We start from the raw sequence: 18824 nt of genomic DNA on the forward strand, positions 1-18824 counted from the left end.
AGGCATACCTGCAGTTTACGAAGGGCTGGACAAGAGCCTCAGATGACTGTCGCTTCTCAGTCTTGTAAATCTCGCCTCGTCTCGACCATTGCCACAAACAGTACCTCCTCCAAGACACGATCCATTGCTGTCACTTCCTCCACGTTTTGCCAAACTGGACAACTGGAACACCAAACTTACATAATCCTTGCCAAGTGGTCTCTGCCTTCAATCTTGGTCACGTTGTCTTACGTCACTTCCGCTAAAATCGAACGGAAGGGGCGAAAAACAAAACAAACAAACTTGTATGTGCCTGACAGCCGCCGACTGTCAGCAGTCCTTGATTATCAAACCTTTCTCACAAACGACAAACTCTTGTACTCCAGTATTAACACCAGCAAGCAAAATATGTTGCAACACCGGGAAGCTCGCTGTGTTTTCTCACGACTGGTGGCGGTGGTGGTGGTGTGAGGTATGAACCGATTCGGGAGGTTTGAACTGTGTATGTATGAAAATGCTGCCTCCGTCTTTTTTGAGCAGCCTTTCACGTTTCAGAGCCACGCCTAGTACACGGCGACACGGATCGAGGAGTTAAAAAATATATTCAACTCAGAGCTTCAATACTGTTCCCCGACGACCTCCACGATCACTCGAAGCGAGAGACACTCCATCGTCGCCTTGAGTCAACAATGTTTCCCATTACTTCAGGTTGAGAGAGAAAAACTGTAGATGATGTAGATAACCGGTACAGTCGTCTGCGCTTCATCGAATATGAACAGTACAAAGAATCTGACATTAAGGTGGCGTTCCTGTTTGCAGGTTGTCAATGAAGGAACTTTGCTTAACACACGGTACACACGTTTTAAGTACTGCAGCACAGTGCTAGTGGAGATGAAAGGTGTTCAGTACCGCAGGTAAACAGATATACACGCACAGGGTCACCGAGAGGTCCAGTGGTCAGCAATAAACTCGTGCAAACCATGTGATTTAGTCTTTACACTGACGAAAAGGAGAAACAAACCAATTCACACTTTTGCATGTGTCCTCTCGTCCAGGCGACCTTTCGGCTCGTGCGACGCACGTAAAGAGTCGCCACCAGCCAATCCGGAGCAAGGGGCCGAGCCAGGGCATTTCCGCTCATGCGCTGTTGCCGCCGCTGAGAAGACGGTCGGGATGGAAGAACTTCAGGATGACCACCACGCGCACGTTAGCAAACAGCTGTTGGACGATGCTGTGTTTGTGTGTGTGTGGAGGGGGAGCTGCAGCGGGGGAAAAGGTGATGTCACCTGTCGCTTTACCGGGCCAGCAGGCTGGTCTTACCTCGCAAGTCAACACATCACCTGTGGAATGATAGGTATTCCGCCAGACACGGTGAACAGGGTGGGAGAATGGGGGGACAGGGAGGTCAGGGTCGTGACCCGGAATAGGTATATATATATAAGTGGGTGGGGAAGGAGGTTGGGAGAAAGAACTCAATATGTCTCCTACGTTGACGCAGATACGAAGTAGCAGGTAGGCGTGACAAAGCCCAGAACACACCTGAAAGGAATTTTTTTGTTTTACATATTATTTTACAGGTGACAGGATTTAATCGAAGTGTGTCGGCTTCCTAGTAGAGCAGCCGACCGTCAGCAAACAAAGGGCAAAAGTAAAGTCTCAGGTTTTGACACACTCGCACTTCACGGGTGGGCTTCGACTGGGCGAGCGGGTGAGCCTGACTACACTCCGCGGCAGAACGTCAAGCCGGGGGTCTCGCTCGCTAGGTCTGGTGACCTGTACCTCCACCTGTCATCAGGTGACAGTACAACTGCAGCGATGTCCGCTAACTGTAGCGATTGTACTCCAGGGTAATTCTCAACTTCAGAACACTGTTTCACCAGGCGTAGTTCCTATCTTTTTTTTTTAATTAAAAAAAATTCGAGGATAAGGTGTGACTAGTCTCACCTTTTCGACGATAAACAAAGATTTAAAGAATAAACAAATGCACGCACATAATTGGAATGCTGGAGTAAAGCAACAGTTAAAAACAAAACCACGAAAAATAACCCCAGACGACACAAATGTGGATGGATGTTAAAGAAAAAGACTCAGACAGGCCTTAGCCAAACGGCAAACAAGAATCCAGGTGCGTTGTTGAATCCAGGTGGATACGTGGAAATCCTCAGCCTTACAACCATGCCTTGGGCTTTGCCTTCGGCTGCAGTCAGACACCGGCGAAGCGCAGCTGCTGAAACCTGGCAGAAAACTGTGAAAGGGCGTTTGACTTTTTCACTGCAGCGCCATCTGGTGAAAAGCCAGACAAGCGCACGGACGTCAAAGAACGTTAACTGCACGCTGGGCGAAAACAGCGAAGCCTTCTGCTTGCTTAGTTTCCGGAACGCATACAGAACACATTGGGTGAGTTTAGTTTGCAGGACATCCACAGAACACACATTTCCCCTTAACGAAGACACCAAGAATACTTCTTTCTTTCTTTTTTTCTTCTTTTTTTTTCTGGCAAACGACGCGACTCGACGCGACTGCTGGAGACTTGAAACTCGTCTAGCGACCCACCTGTTCAGGTGATGCGCGTTGGTTGTGTTTGCAAGTCGACGACAGCGGCGGCATTCTGGCAGCCAGGTGCAAATGTCGCGAAGCTGTTTCCCCTTTTCGCCGCTGGCGAGGTAATTCCACAAGTTTTGGTTGGGTTTGGTTTTTTTTTCACTTTCTTTCTCTCCTCTCTTCTTTCTTTCTCTGATTTTTTTTTGTTATTTTATTTTTTTAGTTGAATCAAGCGCAGAGACACCTTTGCAATGTTTTCTGTCGTGCAAGGTAGAACACAAGACTCCTGCTTGGCGCAGGCTGCGCGCGGCGACACGGCGGCGGCTACAAAGTTTCGTAAGTACCTATGAACACTCGTAGCAGCTTTGTCCTCTAGCGCGCCGCGGCGAGTGCTGCACCGCTCCTCCGCTATGCGCAGCACGCAGTAGCAGGCTGCAGCAGCAGCAGCACGGCACACGGCGCCAGCGGTGCCGCATCGCGACCGCACGCTGTTCGAGGCGTGTCTTGCTGTTGCTCCTGTCGTCGCAGCAGTAACGGCAGCAAGTTGGCTACGGTGGAGGTGTGTGTGTGTGTGGGGGAACTCCGTGTGTGTGTGAGAGAGAGAGATTGTGAGAGAGCGAAACGACAGTGCGTGAGAGAGAGAGAGGGAAAGAGAGACAAAGTCAGAATGAGAGCGAGCGCGCGCTTGTGTATGTGTGAGATAGAGAGACAAATGCAGCACTGCAACAGCTATCAGCGGCAACGCAACAGCAGCTAGGTTCGGTGGAAAGGTTGGTAGGGTCCCCAGCAAAGAGAACGTGGAGGAAGACCCACCCCTACCCCGACCTCCATTTTCAGCAAACGCGCGGCTTTGTTGTGTTCTTTCTCTCCCCTCAACCCATTCCCACCGCCACTCCACTCCCTTCTTCCAGCCTCGTAACACCATTGCTCCCCTTGCCACACCCATCTCGCCTGCCCATTCAACTTTCGGGGGGAAAACCCGCTTGCCGTTCTCAGAACAGTTCTCACCTCCTACACCCCACACCCACACCCTCACCGAGTGCATCGCGAGATCGTGAACAGGTGTAACGCACTTTAGGCTGTCTCGCTTTTAGAGCGATACACTTGCACTTGCCTCCCTTTGTTTGTTTTAGTTCGCAAGTTTTTTCCCCTTCAGACACAAACAAAAAGACCAACAACAACCTTTCGCTACACCAACAGTACCGGGGACGTGAGCCAGTAGGGCACAGGTCAAATAATAGGTCAGTAGGTTAGTGGTAATGACTGGCTTCCTGATCAAAGAAATCACCTGTTCATAATTTGCAGGTGACCCTGTGACTAGAACAGTGTACATCTGAAGAAAAGTATTTTTCCTATGTGAAGACGTTTGATATATTTCGCGAACAAAAATTCTTTTCTAACCTCTATCGTTATTTCTCCCTTAATAGTAGAAGATGCAATTAAGGTATTTCTAAAACCTATATTTAAGTTGACTTTTCACTGAGTATATATGGCTACCTGCTAACAGTGTGGCTAATATAGCTTAGTTGCTGGTTCGGCATAAAACAATCCCCCACCACCATCCGAGACTCCGTGTCAAAGGTTTGAGAAAGGTCAATCACGAGGACGCCATCCACCAAAGCCTTGTTTTGTCATCCCCTCTTCCTTCTTCTCTCAGCTGCCAGGCAGGTCCTCTTCAAAAGACCGATTGATCTCGTCAGATGCCCAAACATCCTTGCATCCGTTTCTTGATCGTGGTCAGGACGTCTTTCATCTTAGCTTCCGTCGTTTGTCCTAAAAAACATTTTTTTAACTTGTTTTGACGACTAGCCTTAAAAGTGCGCGTTATCTGGACGTGCAACACGCGTGACCCAGTGTGTCACTGACCTACTAATATATCTCACAGCTGTGACAGGTATGAAAAACACCTGTACCCGGTGACAGCATCTCGCATTGCACAGAGGGCGGGGCTTGAACTACCCACCTTTAATAAATTGAAGGAAAACGTCCAACATAAATTAGTTTTGACTTTAGTTGCTTTCTCGATAATACATGTATTTTAAAAAAGTAAAAAAAATTAAAATAAAAAAAATAAAAGTTGGATTTTAATACCTAGTAGGAAGTACAGCTGAACGACCGCCAGGTAGATTTACACCTGGCAGCGAGATGCTCGAGACCGAAGGATGAGACTTGAAGTGAAAGAGGGGGATCATGGATGGTGGGTGAGGAGTGACACGATACGATGGGTAATTGATTACCAGGCTGAGCTTGCATCTAGCAATAACTGCAGCATCCACCGAACCCGGCAAACCCAGACCCGGCTGCCTGGCAACGGGGGGTCGCAACGGAGGATGTGTGACAGTGCGGCACAGCCAATGCCACAGTGTAGCTCCATCATTTGGGATGTGATAAGTGTCATCACGGATGCATGGGTCGTAGTAGGGTTTCTCGTGCCCTCGTGAGGTACTAGGGTCCAAGCTTGTCAGGTGGAGCGAGACTCGAAAGACGTAAGAGTCAGTTACGTCCCTTTGCTTGCTGTTACTTCCGTTGGTTGCCATGGGTTACTCGTTTTTAGCAAGCCTGTAATTATTGTTTGTAAGGATATTGGTGACAGACGAAAACAAACCAGAATTGCCTCCCCCCCCCTCGCACACACTCAAGAACATTAATCACATACACACGCGCGCTCACACACACAAATACAAACCAGATACACGAGCAAACCAAACCTCAATGCCCTTCCCCCTACATACACATTAACATACACACACAGAGAAACTCAAACTACAATGAATATAAACCAGAACCCAATTTTTCCCCACTCCCAACACACACACAAACACACACGCATCACACATATCACACACGAACTCACTACGCACATATCAAAAACAGACGGACATCAACAGCTGGCTAGCTGTCCATCGTTCCGCTCCCGATGGCATCTGTATCTCTCACCCCTTGCCCGCCCGCCTCTATCAGTTGCCCTCGGTTTAAGTCTGATGTTGGATGCAAACTGTGGGGCAAAGGTCACTGAAAATATGTTTACTAATGGGAGGGAGTCCACGCGGGCTGTGTTTCAGTCAAGGTTGCGGACAGCATTGCTCGTTCTTTGATCCGCATTCCCCAGACACTTTTTTTTTTTTGCTACTTCAGACTTTTTCTCTCTTTTTTTTGGAAGAGAGTTCATTTTTATACCTCCTGCCGTCACTGTTCCAGCAATGGTCTCATTCTCATACCAGAATCTGAACTGATGGAATGTCGCTTGCTTTTGAACTTGGAATGCTTTGTTCTCTGCACGTGTGTGTGTGGAGAGAGGAGGCAACTAAAAAATAATATAAGGCGAGATATAACCACGAGCTCCCCCCTACTTCCCTTGTCGTTTTTGTCACGTGGGATGGTGGAACAACCTTCTTGTGACGTCACCATCTGCGTCAGTTCCGCGCCCCATCCTTTCCCTGGTCTAGCAGCCTCAGCATGGCCGCCACCAGCTGCTTCTATTCTTGGCACCATCAGAAACGCAGACGATGAAAGAGGAAAATGCAAAAGATCGGAGACGATGTAGAGAGGTGGGAGTTGGGGGTCGGGGGGTGAGGATAGAAAGGAAATTAGCGACAAGGAAATGTCGTCGATGCCGGAATTAGTAACGATGTAGCTGGTGGATCAACGACATGAGGATGTGGGTACGAGAAACATGCATCCCTTGTGGCTTTGCATGAACACTCAACGATTTGAATAGCGCTAGAAGGAAGGAAAAACCCAGATCGCTTTACTTGGTATATTTCTGCCATCCATTGTTCGTTTACTTGATATGTCTCATTGCCTGCTTCTTTCTATTTTTCAAAACACACACACATGCACACATATGCACATAGACATGCACACATACACACCAGCGCATACATACCACATACATACATCAACCAAAAAAAAAAAATCAGAAAAAAGAGAGATAACCCTGGATCAAACTGTAACTCGTCTACACCACTCCGCTGTCAAGCAGACATCATTCTCCCTGTCAGCGCCATTCTGGCTGGAGAAAAGACAAAATAAAATATAAGGAAATTAAAAAAAAATCAAACACTTGCCTCTTGCAATGCTCTCTTGGGTTTGTTCCGTTCCTTTGTTCAGGCTAAAAGGTCCTCCAATCTCCTCGAGACACGAGTGCACTATTTTTTCCACTTTTGTATTCGAAAGTAGAACACTTCTCCTGAAAATAACTGTAACTTTTAAAATCTCGTTTATCGATCTAAAAATTTATGGATTTTAATACGATGCTTCTTGAACTTTTATTTGCACAATACTTTTCGTTGAAGAAATTATTTGGAGCTGTACTAGTGTGAGATAATGGAAAGGAACAAATGTATAACATTGGAAGCCCTGATTGAGAGTGAGCGAGAATAATTACCACCTTATTCACAAATACTTGATCTTGTCAATTAACGCGGATTGTATCTCAAGGAACAAGTCTTATCCAGTATTTTAAGTCTTATCTTCTTCTAAATAAAGCTTAGTGCTGTGATTTGTTTGTAGTTTTCTTGGAAACTTATGGATGTCCACGCAATTTGTCAGACACCATTTGGGAAAAACATTAATTTTTTTGGTCTTTGTGTTATCTGAATGAATGTTGCCTTGGAGCATGTGTTTTCATAATCATTTATTATCTTTCTCGGTGTTAAGTGGTGAATAAAAAAAAAAGACAAACAAAAATAATAGAAGAAATTTTTATGCAAACACAAAGCTGGGCAAAGTCTATATTTGAGAGACTGCTCTGTGCTACAGCAAAATACAGAAAGAAGGAGGAGTAGAAAGGGGCAATGGAAGGGGAAGAGAGAACAGCATGGCGGCTTCCTCACAGCTACATGCCTCTCTTGTCAACCTGTCAAGCTAGGGAAGGGTATCAAGAGTACAAGAGTACCTTATTTCACTACCACTGGCACAGCATATGAATAAGCAAGATTCAAATAAAGCGATGGATCAAAAGTTGACACCATAATTGCAGATGAAAGAGAATGTAGAAATAAAGCCAGGCGAGGCCGGATACCCCGGGTAGTATTACAAGAAGTGAGTGTGCCGGTAAGTGTGTGTGCGCGCATGCAGATCAGCAGCGTTTGTTCGATCCTCACTAAAATTGATAGGTTTCTGATAAAGACAAGTAGATACATGAAGAAATCTTCAGACTGATACATTTCTGCAAGACTAGCAGCAAAACAAACCAAACCAACGATAAAAAAAAAGTTGTCGTGTGCCAATTTTTCAAAGAAGTGCTGACTGATACTGAGATAGTTTTAGAAACCGAAAAACTAATGCGATTTCTATAAATACATGAAAGTATTTTGGGATACGAATTCCCGAGCGACTCCTCTCTAGACAAGGCTCGAACCAGGATGCTTGTTAGTCTCTGCACCATACCCCTTGGTTTAATACTGAGCACAGTTCAGAAAGGTAAAGGCTAAGATCTGAGGGTTAAGTGGCAGGAGCAGGCGATAAACAGTGAGTGGCTCACCCTGTCTAACCCGGCATATCGTTCGTACCTCTCGTTGCATTTTATGGCGATAATTCTTGATCTTTGTCTAAATGATCATGGATGCTCTGATACACTGTGTGTCGCTATACAGTTTTGCTAAAATTTATAGTAGAAGACTAAATAAGATCAGCGTTTCCGTAGGAAGAACTGTGCAGCCTGCTTCAGGTTAGAAGCTGAACATCTACATTAAAATGACCATGAATAGTACAAAAATAAATCATTTCAAAATAGAACTCGATTTTGTTTACTACATCGGGAGTTTTATTTTATTTATCTTTTGTCCTCTTTCCGTGATTCTTCTGGTAGCCGTTGAAGCGAGGCTTTCAATTCGCTTGTTTCGTGCATCGAGGTGTGAGTGCGTGCTTAATTTGCCCTCCTACCCCACTAAAAAAATGTCAACTCCAAACTCACCTCCCTCCAAGGCGAGCCAGATTTTGAAAATCCAATTTACAAGCACGAAACATCTTATTCACTCTTTAAACAACTGGAAGGCAGTTTGTAGTTCCTCTGATGCTGCAGCCCAAAACCATTGTTGTTTTAGGCAGAAGTTGCTGACCTTAAGATACAATACTAACAAAAAGTTGACCAGCAAAAGTTTTTGTTGCGGATGAGGGAAGAGGGATTTCCAGTTGGATGTCTGCAGCGCCCTCTTTCGTCCACTGCTTCTGTGTTGTGGTTCTAGCCAGCGGTGGCGCGAAGACATCTGCACGTGTCTGTCTGGACGTGGTTGTGTTGTACAAAGGTGTTAGTGGGTGTGTGTACTACGTCACTAGGCTGCTGTGTGCTACGTCACTAGGCTCCTGTCTGTTACGTCAGAATGAGTTAGACATCAACACCTCGTTGGTCAGTTTGTGTGGATGTGGATGTGGATTGATTACTTCATTATGGAGTTAAGACGTAGTCCGAAAATTACTTATTGTGTCCGCAAAGCTTGAGTTGGTCTCGAGATATGAGAACGAGGGCTGAACAGGGGTAAGTATGATTGTGTCCGCTTGTTGTAGGTGTAGAACTAGGAACACTTGGGAGGTACAGACGTCCTCGTAGGAATAGGAATGCAACAGAGATTGATTGGCTCGTCGGCAAGAATGTCAGTGAAGCTGGCAAAGGTGCTGCTGGGGAATTCTTGCCAGGAAAAAATATTCCCAGCTTGTCGTAACGGCACCTCGCCCAATATTTGTTTCGGTACTGAGTATGAGGCAACACAAACATGTGAAGTCTATGTCAGGAATATGTTTAAAGTTAAACCAGAATCAATTGTGTGTGTAGAGCATGATGACAGACCATAAGGTTTAAAACAAACTGAATAAAATAATAATAGCGTGTGTTTGTGTGTGCGTTTGTGTATCTTCAGGACACATACACTGAAAAAAATATAAAGCGATAGTGTCAAACTAATATAATCAGAGCAAGGTGATGCTATCTTTCCCCATTTGGTGCTTTTGCACATCGGAGACAACAGAAGTGTCAGAATTGTAAGAGATTCAATTGTTCATTAAGCTCGGAACAAACATCTCGTTAAGAGTTTCATTCTCCTTTGCTCTTCGTATAAACAGAATGTAAAGGACAGTGTTTTTCAAAAATCAAAATAAACAGCAATGTTTTTGATGTTCCAGCTTCTGTTACTAATGCTTGTGCACACACTTACACACGCATGTGTTCAGCGTCAACAGGAAGCACACACGTCCGCTGCTACACCAAGATAAGTACAAAAGCTCAGTCCTTCCATCTCCAAAAACAACTTTTCATTCGAGAAGATCAACTTGCACGTCACAGATAATTGTTGGCCCCGGCGTGCATAACACAGTATGCATGGCTGTCTTTTCCATCCAAACGATCTGGCAGCATCTGTGTCGTCTGCTCCAGGTCAATGGTCGGTTAGGGCAACAGCTTGAAAGGCAGTCAACGCTTTCATTGTTCATCTGTCAGCCTGTGTGTCTCTCAACGCCATCCGATCTTTTTTCATTTTATGCGACGAGGTTTAGGGTAACCGGCTTAATTTGAATGTCTGAAAGTAAAGGTAATAATATTCCGACGGTCGTCTGCTTCTCTCACCTGCGACTGTTGGAAGGGTAGAGACAGAGAGAGAGAAGGAGGCTACCTGTTTAGGAAACTGTATCCTTGCAGCTGCTTTTTACCTACGGAGTCGATACACTCACTTTTTTCTGAGACTGTACAAACATGGCCAACATACTGTTGCTGATGCTGTAGCATCTCGGGACACGACAGCTGGCCTAGTTGTGGCGGACTGTGTGCTGCAATGTGTGATGTACTGACGTCTGCTGCTGCCAACTGACACAGCTTCTAAATCATCGCGTTCAAATGCGCGCGCTGCACAAGATGGCGGTCCTACCTACACCAGATGCTCCACAACGCATTGACAACCGCCAGACAACACTCGTCGCGGCAGAGTCACTGGCTTGCGACGTCCTCGCCGGCTGCTTCACGTGGGGTCATCTAGCGGGACATCGGAGCAGCTGCATCAGTGGCTGGATGGGGACCAGACCTCGAAAATGAGGATCATCTACTGCGCAAATGACCACAAAAGAGACTTAGTTCCACATCAAAAGAGAAGTAAAAAACAAACAAACAAAAAAACAAAAACAAAAACAACAACATTCTAAGCATCATCTGGAAGGTGGAGCAAGCAATTAACAGGAATGAACAGATTGATCCCAAACAGCTGCCTCTTAAACACATTTTATAACTGTCATGTATATGAACCTCTGACGCAGAATTTCCGGTTTAAAGAAATTAGGCATGAAAATGTTTTCGCTGTTATTTTACTTCTTCAAGTGTAGAGCAAGTCTTTCTAAAGAAAAAGACTTTTTTGACAATAATTGACAACGAACACAGTTTTCATCGAGTTGATCGTCAATTAAGTGGTAAGGGGGACGGAGACATGAACCAGAGGCCGTCTGGTTGATTGGACTGTTGTTGCCAACATGTTTGTCAACTGATGTCTACTTCTTACGGAGGGAGAACGGAGGGGTACAGCAGGCGGGTAGAAATGATAGTGTGTAGGGGGAGAGGGAGGGGTTGGGGGCTAGGTTGATGTCTGGCAAAGGGCAAGGTCGAATAATAAATGCTGTGTGAATCTTACAGGCTGCTGGTGGCAGACAGAGAGAACGCCCGTACAGTCTCGTGTTAGACACTCATCTTTCCCATCAGCCCTTGCGAGAAACTCACGCTCTCCCTGTTGTCTCGCGATACGTCATGTCCTGTTACTCTCTCTTGGTTTCTCATTCGCCCCCATCCCTTCCAGGCTTATCTCCCGCTATTATCTCCACCCGTCCTTCAGGTGAATGCTTCACATTACTTCACAGTTCACACAAACATCCTTATTCATCTGACCATCCTTCTTTTCTGCCATTCGTTAAAGTCTTCTAGCCAGTCAGCACTGCAATTTTCCGTGTTCTAGACCAAACTGTTTCAAGAAACAAAACGAAGAAAAACACCAGACAGTTCTTGGAAAAAACCTAAAATATATTTGTCAACATTTTTACGTGGTTTAAATTTTGATGTATGAAGGGGCTTGAAGTGCAAATACATTTATACAACCACTTACCTGATTGCTGCATCCTGGTTCACAACGTCTGTGTACGTAGCATGTATGTTGACTACAGTAAGAAGCATGAATATTAACCCTGTTATATTAGGCAACAAGTGCTATTTTTTTGCAAAAGATATATTTAAAAAATGTCGAAATTGGATATATGTTCGTCTGTACTTGTCGAGTTAAGAAAGCCTTTAGAAAGATAATTCGTCTGGCTCTGAGAATGTAGACCACGATTCTTCTTTAAAGGGACAAGAACCACATGGGATTGTCTTAAGCACAGACACTGAAGTATGTTGTTTGAAAAGTTAACAGTTGTATTAACAATGGAAAATACAAAATATAATATTTGGTTAAAATTTTATTGAGTGTACTAACATGTAGTTTGAACCACACAGTAATTATATTGAAGTGGACACATTTTGTGCAAAATCCAATTCAATTACATAACTCGTTAGTTAATTATCAAGGTGCACAGAAGTATGGGTGATATCGATGTTCATTAACAAAATGTAAAAACATGTTTAGGATGAAGGAGAACTACGCACATAACAGCTGGAATTCCAAGACGTAGATACTGCTTTCTCAAAATGGTTTTTGTCAAAATGCAAAGACACTTTAAAAAAAACAACTATTATTTTAAAAAAAAAAGAAAGTCCAAATGTTTTTGCTAAGATAAAAGAGAAAAGATTTCATCCTTTACAAGATTCAGAAAATGTGAGAGAGAAGAAAAAAGTGTTAAAGGATTATCTGGATACATTGGCCTCCGCAAACTCAGCTCAGTCTGTCCGTTCGTTGGTCTGAAGGCGTTGTGGATCGGTCACGTGATCAATCACGAGGCAGTCTTTCTTTCATGACTTGCTTTCATGGCTGCTAAATTAAAAACATAAGAATGAAAAGGAAGTAATCTCATTCCCTGCAAAAGAAAACCCTACAACTTAGCCATCTGCGAAAAACACCGACTGACGGTTCTTGGAGAGAAATATTACAAAGATAACCCTTGACCTGGACAAAACAAGGATGTACAGACACAGGAAGTCGACAAGAACATGGGCAAGGGACCGTATTAAGGAAGAAAGAAAAAAGGAGAGGAAATGTAAGGTTTTATGCTGCAGAATATCTTTCCTGTCACTGTTGTTACACTTTATGTGAGTTCTACAATCACATACTCATATTCTTTCACCGAAATCATTTGTCTCTCAAACCCCTCAACCTAACACAACCATTCAACCACAATTTCTTTTATTATTTCATCAACCTCTCCAATTCCTTGCACCACAATCACCTCCCCTCAACCTCGCATGGTCATGTCATCCCATTAACCTGTCTTCGAATAATAATAATAATAATACAGGTTGAGAGAGCATGTGGATGATTGGAGATTGAAAGGAAGCAGGCTGCGCAGGGCGCAATTAAAGTCAAGTTTTGAAGCAGTGAACTCGCTTCCCACGGAGTATTTACACGAGTTAACAGGTTGTAAATTACTCCGCACCTTTCAGGAGCCTATGTAAAGTTGAACAGTCATTATCTAAGGGAGGAAAAAAGAACTGTCAGGAACTGCTGGCCTGCATTCCACGGCGCGAGCTCCTAGGAAGCTCTTTGGGTGGGAAAGTGCTTTTTAGCTCGCCAGATGGAGAGAAACGTTTTCCTTCTGCCACTTGAAACACACCCTGTCCGATAGCAAAATCAATCATCCTATGCTTTGCAAGCTCATATGTCGTTAGGGAGGGGGGACCGGGAGGGGAGTACAGAGGGAAGAGAAGATGAGAGAGGAGGGATGGAGCTTGTGGGGTGTTAGGGGAAAGAGGGAGAGGTTCTTGGAAGAAAAAAGCGGGAGATGAAGACAAGGGTGGAGGTGGAGATGCTGTGCAAGATGTCTCTACCGAGTGTCTCTGTCACATACGCGATTCTCCGTCTGGAGCTCGGTACCAAGATGTCGACATCGACCAGACACAGGTGAGCTTCCCAGCGCTGGAGCTATTACTGTACACCTGCGTGAGGACCGTTTTAGCTGTGACGTCACGTTACCTGATGTCGTTTAAACTGTGTGACGCTCGCAGCCTTTTTTTTTTTTATAGTTCTCCTGTCCTCCTTTTCTACCCCCAACCCTTTTCTTTGATGGAGACATCCCTTAGAAAGACTAATGGCTTGCACGCTCAACTTTCAAAGGTCTACAGACTATGAGACTCACCTGAGGCTATGAGTTTGGAAAAAAAAACCGACCTCTGCCCATCTATGGGGTACCTGATTTATCTCTGGACGTGAATAGAGTAGTTGAAAGAAGGAGGCTGGGCTCCCAATGAATAATGTCGTGTCCTAGGTACGTTGAACCCCATACATTTCTCTTAAGCACGGTGACCCTTTTATTTTATAGTTTAAAAATTTTTTAATCTCCCTAACATTGATCTCATTTAAAGCTTGCTTTTCTAAAATATCCGTAACCCGGATATTTACATACTGTCAAATTTTTCCTCCGTTTAAAACACTGCTGGATACTTCTTTCGTTGGCAGTTAAATAAACTAACAACGAAAAAAATTAATAGAGAAGGACAAGTATAAAATAAACAAATCGCACAATGTCTGACGGCTTTTTTTTTAAGCATTCGAAGAGCCTCAGAAAAAAAATCCGTTTAAAAGATAGAGCTACAGAAATTAAACTGACGACGAATGTCAGCGTTGTACACTCAGCTAATGTTGCAATGACCACAAACAAACTGCACACGTGATCAAAAAGATCGTCTGGCCCTGTCCTCTCTCCTCCCTAATGCACGACTCCCCTACCCATCACCTCCCCACCCATCCTCCTCACAAATTGCTTCGTTGAGAGACCGAGATGCCCTCCGACCCACAGCTACAACAGCAACACGGCGCCTGGGGACGTCACGCGGCTTGCAGTCTCCGATCTGCGCGTGACACCCGTATGTTTAACCGCGCGCACGCACGCTCACCCGGCGGCCATGCAAACTGCACGAGACGCACTAACTACGCCGTTCTCCATGCTTTATTGGCCTGTATTCCAAAGTACAGTTTACGGAAGAAGAGAGAGAGGGATGGAGGAATAGAGGAGTGGAAGGGGTTACGGCGTGTAACCAGGGCAGGGCAGCAGGGATTGGTGAGAGTAGGGAAGGAAGTAAGGGAGAGAAATCGATCCGAGTTTTTCCCCTTTTAATTTTTATCGCGTAGGTATATATCTGCAAGCACGCATGCGCTAGAGATAACAACTCTTATTTATTTTATTTTTGTTTTTTTTTTTGTTTTACGTATGCTGGGTGGGTTGTTCTTGACTGAGCAAAACGCGGATTGGGGGAGCGCATAGGCAGTTGCTGTGAGGGAAGGAACAAAGAAAACAGTTGTGATGTGCATGAACTGCGCGCGTGAGCGCCAAACGGTTAGCAATTGATGAAGTTGATGTACATCTGTACAGATATATGCTTGATACACGGGGAGGCATCCAGTCAGGGGCACATGGCATGAGTACAAGGACAGGTTACCTAGACTACAACACATTGTTGACCATGTTGTGGAACCAATTTTCTACACCAAGCAGAAAATAATAACGAATTCGATGAATATTTTCGATAATTTATACATGTGTGCATGGATTTTGTAGACAAGAGAGGATGGGGAAAATAATAAAAAAAAAAAATAAACGACTTGTTTCTAAATTTAGGACAAAATGTTGCCAGGAAAAGGAAATCCAAAACCGAGCACTGAAATTTTTGGAAGGGAGATAATATATTCAAATAGACAGTGTTTAAAAGCTTCTCGAATGCATCTCACTTGCACTGTACACACTTGCATGATCGCGGACAGGCATGCATACACAGGTACATGCATTGTTAGAACAGTGATGTAGCTCTGGTGGTCGTGGTACTAACGACTGCTTCACTGTCTAGCACGCTGCACAAATATAGGACTGATGGCAGTTCTTGTGTTTTGGGTAGTTTGGGTTTTCGTTTTAAGAGATAAAAGACGCTACCATTACATTATCTCTCAATGTTTAACATCATAAAAATGTTCATGCTAGTAGAGACACACGCACGCAGACAAACACACTCAGAGGTGTGAGCCATCATGACTGGCAGTAAAAAGACACCACGATGGACTGTACATCCTGCTATCGTTCAGCTACAAGGCAATCTCCCAGAAACCCATTTTTTCCTCCTTTTCCTGCCTTATTTTGTTATTTTTATTCGGAGGTTGATCACAATGCTGCTTCCTGCGTCAGCAGTGGCTGTGTGGCCAAACACCCAGAGAATTGGTGACAGTCTCCGTTCTGTCTTCCCCGCCGTGACAACCGAAGAGAAAAATTATTGGATTTACATTCGTTCTTAACAGATTTCAGATTGACATTCTGCGTCTGATCTTGTCAGCCATCTGAGAATTTCTTTTTTCTCCCTCCTTCTTTTAAAAGCATTGTGGTACTCCTGTGTATTCCTTGTCAAACCCCTCTTTCAGCAAATTTTCAGCCCCGCTCCTTCAGGTTCTGACGTCCACAGCAAACAAAATCGTCTCCTCGGACTTGACCTTTTGCCTCTCGGTAAAAATGTTCTCGACCAAGACGAATTTTAATGGCTTCTTTGCATTGCGGGACACTCCTGAAATGGATCTTGACTTTCAAATCCAGTACGCTGTGAATCATATACGGATTAAAAAGTTTAAGACAATTTAAAAAAGTTTCTGGAATCCTTAACAATTTTAATCAATTTAACATTTGATCGTGTCAAAGAAGGTTACGATAACCAGTATTAAAAAAGGATTAACGATATAGCATCAGTCCTTCTTCAGAGACAAGAGTTAAATTTTTAACATTTAATCCTGCTGGACAAAGGTCTTTTAATATTTAAAAGTTTTCTATGTAAGATAAAAGATATTTAAAAATCCGTTGTAATGTCCTGGTCAAATAACTTAAGACAACAAATAATTTTTTTAAAAACTATAACTGTATAAGACAACTTAGAATGATGATACAAGTGCTTTAAAGACATATTGCCAAAGGTTATGTTTGTTTCAAAGAATTGCACAGAAGGCAGCTTAGTACTTTCCCGATTTCCTTGCATGCCATAAAAAAATGAATACAAAGACTGTAGGTCTTCCAAACATCTAATGTTTGTGCCTTTTATCGTGCAATCCATCGTTGTAATGGGTTGACAATTCAGGTAAGAGCTGAAACGAGGCATCCCCCGAGATGTCATCATGACATTTTGTGATCCAAGACATTGTCTTTAATTCCATTAGGACAATGAGCGGGTCAAAGCACCAAGAACCACCCAATGGAAAACATTAGCGTCTGACTTTAGAGCTTGTCCTCATCAACTTGACTACCCTGCCTGGCGACAGGGACACATCGGCGACGAGAAAATGCTCGATTAAAAGGAAAGGCTTTCCCACAGGCTGTAATCTAGACGATTACGACAATCCAGTGGGATGTATGCCCCTTGAAAGAGGAATCATACTCGGAACTGAGACGACATAAATCTCATTACATTTATGGTGATGGTTTTAGGCTTGTATGTCTAGAACTGAAGAGGCTGCTTATTGTTGGTGAAGAGGTATGTTGTGTAGTCTCTCATATCACTAATTACGAAGTGCAAGAGAGAATAAGAAAAATAATTTCTTCATTCGTTCTTGACAAGTGCTGGTCTGGAGGGCGTGATGACAGACGAAGTAGCTGGCAAGTCCCACCACTTGCACTTGTCTTAAATGATAGTCAACAGGACCTGCACAGGACGACCAGTCCAGACTCTTTGACGATTGTAAGCTAGTTCCTCCTATGCTCAAGGGGATTCGTCCAGCTCTAAAGGACCTTAAGGGTCAGTCCCAGAGCATGAGATGCAGAGCAGCCTCCTCATGGACTTGTTTTCTAATGCCTGGATTCTCTTTTCCGGTTGTTAGCATCTGTCCTCAGCTGGAAATGGTAAAGGTTTTTGCAATATTCGGTCCATCGACTGAGTAAAGCAGTGCTTTCTGTGAAAAGGCAGTCATTACTGTCTTCGATGACTGAGGACTTCAGCTGACCTCCTTGTGGTTTTGAGTAGTTGGTAGACTTTTTTGCTGTCCCCCCTTTCGATTCCCTCCCTATGGTCCGACATGGCTCTAAATCCATTTTTTCCTTGCGCCTTTATACTTTCCTGCGAGCACATTCCCGTCTTTATAATTAGACGATGCTTTATGTTTTGCTTTTCCTTTCTCTCTTATAATACTTCCTTCAATCACAGAGATGCAAGATGCAGTTCGTGACCCAAGGTTGTTTCTTTTCCCTTTGACGCTCTAGCACTTCCGTGGCTGTTGACAGTATCACCTCCTTAATGCTTCCAGCGATGGTGTCTACATCAAAGTCTACCAAGTTTAATGGTGCGAGTTTACCTCCAACTCTGTCCTTAAAGATTTCGACAACATTTTGATTCTTGCAGCTTCTCCAGATGAAAGCGAATTCGGCGGATGTTTGAGCGGCGCTGCATCCCCAGCTTTGGCTTCCGGCTCGTTATGAGAAGGTCATGGCCGTTGCCTATGTCAACGCCTAGATATGTCCTGGTCTTGAGTTGTTGATGCTGGATTTGGAGCGTCTAGGCAGTGGGATGAAGCCGATTTGGTTATGGACCAATCCATCTGGTTAGTGTGCAGTTCTGTCCTCGATTACTTATGGGAGGATTAAGGGTATTGGCTGAGTCGATTAACTACTCACTCCTGGTAGGGATCTGGGCCAACAGGCTGGATTCCAGTCATTGAGGATATCAAGTATTGTAGCATTCTCTAGCTGTTAGTAAAAACTCATCGACTTCGTTATTTTCGTGTGTGGAAGTCGGAACATATGCTTGGACAATCATGACATTGTGATGCCCGGCAGAAATACATATGATGATCAGTTTGCTGGTTATGGCGTACAGCCATTGATGGCTCTGACCACATCCCTATGTGCGAGGAAGCCCATGGCAAACTCTTGTCTGGCATCCTCTCCACTCTAGTTTATGGCCCTCTTCAGTTGATGTCTTCCAAAATCCTGTCCATCTGACCGCCGCCAGTCCCACAATGTCCCACCGAGGCCGTTCCAGCTCATGGGGGAATGGTTTGACTTTGTTGAACTGGGGTAATGGGTGGACATTCCAGGTACCAATGGATATCCCGTCTCGCAACTTTAATTTGCTTTGGTTCCAGTAGCACGGACCCTGGAACCTGTCGATAGGAGGTCGTTGTTGACCGTGACCTCTACCGACACGGTATGATGTTTCTGTTGCGACTATGGTC

The sequence above is a fragment of the Pomacea canaliculata genome, linkage group LG13, assembly GCF_003073045.1.
Source record: "Pomacea canaliculata isolate SZHN2017 linkage group LG13, ASM307304v1, whole genome shotgun sequence".
In the NCBI taxonomy this organism is placed as follows: Eukaryota; Metazoa; Mollusca; class Gastropoda; order Architaenioglossa; family Ampullariidae; genus Pomacea; species Pomacea canaliculata.